General features: G+C 34.6%; 1 pseudogene; it reads right to left on the reverse strand.

The window, feature by feature from the left end:
- Positions 1-3,704: 3,704 nt before the first annotated feature.
- LOC141371254 (large ribosomal subunit protein eL8 pseudogene) lies at positions 3,705-4,494 on the reverse strand (annotated as a pseudogene).
- Positions 4,495-4,853: the final 359 nt, after the last annotated feature.

Consider the following 4,853-nt stretch of genomic DNA (forward strand, 5'->3'; position numbering starts at 1 on the left):
CCGTTGTTCAATAAGCTTCAGCATGAGGCAAGAATTGTGGATTTGAATCTTGAGAGTGTGGCATTTACAGGTACCCTGCCCCTCTACCATCTATAGTCCTAGACCTAGCATTGACTTCTGGCACTCTCCCAGGGTAGAGTTTTACTTACTTAGTTTTCCCTTCTCTTCCTTCAGCTAGATTTTCTCCAGTACCGTTAACTGGCAATTTTTATTCTTCCTCTTCCTGCAGATTAGAGCTTTTTTTCCACAGAAGAGATACTGGAGATGAATCTGGGCAGAGTTTCAGCAGTGGCTACTACTCCCTTCCCCCAGTCAGCACAACTTTTTTAAGAGTCTCTTCTATCTTCTGAGTTCCTGGTGGTGTCCATGGAGGAAAGGACTATTAGAGGGTGAAAATCCCTCTATGTTTACTACCCAGAGACTTCACACCCATATGTGGCCTTGAGTAATTCATTAAAATTTTTAAGCTTAATTTTTTTTTTCTGACTTATATGGCAGGCAGTGGCATTTGTTCTTGGTAAGCAAGTGCATGAATTCTGTTTCTTCTTGTAGGCACTTGTCTCTCCCTGGATTTGAGGTTATTCCTTTGCCCTGCCATGCCAATTATCCAATGAGCTCAAGAAAAGTTATTAATTTTGTTTGGTCAGTGATTTATTATTTTTTCCCCTTAATTGTAAGTGTGGAAGCAAAGCTCTATCCATTTCTCTAACTCTCTTAGCTGAAGCCAGACAGCTTATGTATTAATTTTTAATGCTGAACCAAACTTGATTTCTGGGAATAATTCCACTTGGTCACAATGGTCATTTTGTGTGCGTATGTTTGTGTGTGTGTATACATATATGTGTGTGTGTGTGTGTGTGATATATATATATATATATATACACATATACATTTGAATTCACTTTTGAATATATATATTTGAATTCACATTGCTAATATTTTGCAAAGGTCTTGGTAGGTTGTATGACTGATACTGTTTTATGTTTATGTTCATGACTGATACTGTTTTGTAAATTTCTCTCCTTACAATTTCTTTGTCAGGTCTTTGTGTTTCAGTTATTCCAAACTTTTTAAATGAGTTGGAAATTGTTCCCTCTTCTTTTAGTTTCTAAGAGTTTGTGCATATTTGCATCATTCCTTACTTCAGAGTTTGATAAAACCCACCAATGAAATTGTTGGGGAATCAATATATCTTTGTGGGAAGATTTTTTATTAGAAATCCAATTTGTCCAACAGATACAGGACAAGTCAGACTTTTAATTTTTTAATCAGTTTTAGTAAGTGGTGTTTGTCACGTAATTTGTCCACTTGTTCAAAATAATTAAATTTATCATAATAATTTGTCATCATATTGCCTAATTGCCTTTATAATGGCTGTAGGATCTATGGTAAGATTACCTTCTTCTTTTAATGCCAAGATTGGCAATACTCCTCCCCGCCATTTGTTGATTATTTCTTCTAGGGACTTACCCATTTTGTTGGCCTTTTGAAAGAATCAATTTTGGCTTTGTTAATATCTTCTATTGTTTGTCTTGATTCCATTGAGTTTTATTATTATTTCTTTTATTCTTACTCTCACTTTCAGTTTCTCTTCTTTTTTCTTAACTAAAGTCAAAACTGAGTTGATTTTCATTCTTTTCTCCTTTCTATTAAGGCATTTAAAATGATGAGTTTCACTTGAAGTACTTCTTTAGCTACAGCCTACAAATTTTGAAGTGCCGTGTTTTCCTCATAAATCAATTCAAATTTAAAATTCTCACTTGTAATTTTAAAAATTTAGTCCATGGATTTTTTAGAAATACCTTATTAACTTTCCAAATATTTTTGGCTTTTCTAGGTATCTTTTTCATTTCTTACTTAATCTATTATTGTCAGAGATCATATAGTGTAAGATTTCAATGTTTTGGAATTGGTCAAATTTTATTTTATGGCTCAATATATGATCTATGTTGAGCCAGGTAAAGTCAAAAAGAATGTACATTCTGAAGTTGTTCATAGTGTTCTATAAATGCCTATTAATTTAGATTGGTTGATTGTGTTTAGATCTTCTGTATCTTTACTGCATATAAATATATTACTATAATTATTATAATAATATATTATATCATATATTATATTATTATTATAAATTATATAATCATATATATATGATTTAATAATTACTGCGAGAGAATGTTGAAATCTTCAACTATGTGAATTTGTCTATCTCTCCCTTTATTTTTGCCAAGTTTTGCTTTGTGTTTTTTGAAGGTGTGCTATTAGGTCAATATGCATGTAGGATTATTATATATTCCTGATGGATTAGGTTTTTTTATCAGCATAAATTGTTCTTCATCTTTAGTAATACTCTTCTCCCTGAAGTTAATTTGGTCTCACCTTAATTTGGCCATGCCTGCTTTACATTGTTTATAGTTTTCATGATATATCTTTTTCCATCCTTTTAGTTTCAACCTCGACTTATCTTTATCTATCGAAAATCATCTTGTATAGTAGTATATAGTAGGGTCTTGCATTTTCCAAATTTATTTTGACAATCTCAACCTTTTTATTTGAGCATTGAGATCATTTGCATTTAATGTAATTATGATTATGATTGGGTTTTATTACTTTTAAATGATTAGTAAGGGATTACAATATACCCCAAACCTATCAAAGTCCATTTGAATCAATATTATACCACTTCACACTTAACCTCACATTCCACTTCACACTTCACATCTAATTCTTCACATTTCACAGTGAACAAATATAATACACCTGCCCCAGTATAATTCCATTTACTCTCCAATCTTTGTGTTAATGTTGTCATACTTTTATTTCTACATGATGAATAAACCCTACCTTACAATATTATTATATTCATTTTAAATGATCAACTGTCATTTAGGAAATTGTAAAAGGAAGAGGAAGCATAGCCTTTTATATTTATTCATTCATTTACCATTTTTTGGTGGTCTTCATTCTTTCCTGTAGACCCAAATTTCCATGTGGTATCACTTCCCTTCAGGCTTAAAAATATCCATAATCATTTCTTATAACTCAGTTCTATCAGAATACATTCTTCCAGTTTTCACTTATCTGAAATGTCTTTGTTTATGTTAATTTTGAGGGATATCTTTTCTAGAATGTATTTTAGAATTCTGCATGTTTTTTATTATATTTCATTTTTGTTTTAGCGTTTAAAAAAATCTTGTTCCACTGTATTCTGATTTCATTGTTTCAGATAAGAAATAAGGCTTTATTTGTGTTGTTATTTCCCTTGTATGTAACTGTTTTTAATTTAGCTTATTTCTGTATTTTTGACTTTTAGAAGTTTGGCTATAATGATCTTAATGTGGTTTACTTTGCATTTATCTTGCTTATGGTTCACTGAGCTTCTTGAACGTGTAAGTTGACATTTTCCATCAAATCTAGGAACATTTGAGTCATCCATTCTTTTTTTTTTTGAAAAAGAACTTTTTAATTACTATTTTTTTAAAGGCTTATTTGTTTACCTTAGAGAGAGAACATGCGCATGGGCAGGGGGAGAAGCAGAGAGAGAGGAGAAGGAATCCCAAGCAGATACCCTGCTGAGTGCAGAGCCCGACTCGGGGCTCGATCCCATGACCATGATTTCTGAATCAAGAGTCAGATGCTTAACCAACTGAGCCAACCAGGAACCCTTTTTTATTACTTTTATATACAGAAAATTCAACAGTGTACACTTAGCCCAGTTTGGTGGCCAGTTCTTTAGGCTTTGCCTTTCCCAACTTGGCAATGTGAGTTACCTACTTTGGACCCAGAACATTGTCTCCCCACTGACAGTGGATCTTATCATATCTGTCATTATAATTGGTCTTGACAGCTTTTACCAGCTTAGCCAGAGCTCCTTTGTCTTCCAAGTTAACCTGTGTGAAGGCAAGAGCAGTGTAGGCCTTCCCATGGACCAGATGCCCCAGGCTGGCCTCCTCCTGTAGGAACCCTTATCTTACAACACAGGACAGGCAGGAAGACAACCGGCTCAATGGAATCCACATCATGTGCAATCATTAGCAGCTGAACCCTCTTGTTTTCCACCAATGTGATGACAGTATGAACCCCAGCTCAAAGGAGAGATGGCCTCTTAGTGGGGACATCCCCTTTGCCTGCAGCTTTCTTCTCAGCCCAGACCAACAATCTCTGCTTCTTCTCTTGCTTTGTCTGTGGTCTGTGTTTGTGGGCCAGCTTAAGTAGTTGAGGAGCTGGTGGTCCAAGGCCTGGGTGAACTGCTTGATCACAGGAGGCACTTTTAGACATTTATAGAGAATTGCCCTTTGTGCCTGCAACCTGATGTAGCAGGACCATCTGACAAGGGGGGTGAGGTCCTTTTCGGGCTGATGTCTTGTCTGATGCCAAAATTCTTGGGCCTTTTCTCAACAGGGGAATGACCACATTCTTGGCCTCCTGCTTCTTCATGAAAGCAGGGGTGGGCACCACCTTCTTCCCCTTAGTCTTCTTTCCTTTTGGCATCTTGGATATCTGAAGGAGAGAGCTCTTTGTTTCTTATAATATTGTCATTCACTTCTTCTGGAATTTCAATTCCAATAGAAATTAGAAATTATCTATTGTGCCACAGATTTCCAAGGATCTTTGCTTTTCTTCTACCTGTTTCTTTTTCCGTTTTTCAGATTGGGTTATTTTTATTAATCTGTCTTCTTGGTACTGACTCTTACTTTATTTTCAGTCTACCATTAATTCTTTCTGATGAATTTTAAAAATCCTAAGCCATTGTAGTCTTTTGTTCAAGATTTCCATTTCATTTTTTCTTTCTTTTTCTGTTTCCATCTCTCTGTTGAGATTCTCTAACAATTCATAATTAAGACAATATTTTCTTT

Source organism: Callorhinus ursinus, unplaced genomic scaffold (genome assembly GCF_003265705.2).
Source record: "Callorhinus ursinus isolate GAN/ISIS: 27379988/994484 unplaced genomic scaffold, GSC_fseal_2.0 scaffold62, whole genome shotgun sequence".
NCBI classification, from domain to species: domain Eukaryota; kingdom Metazoa; phylum Chordata; class Mammalia; order Carnivora; family Otariidae; genus Callorhinus; species Callorhinus ursinus.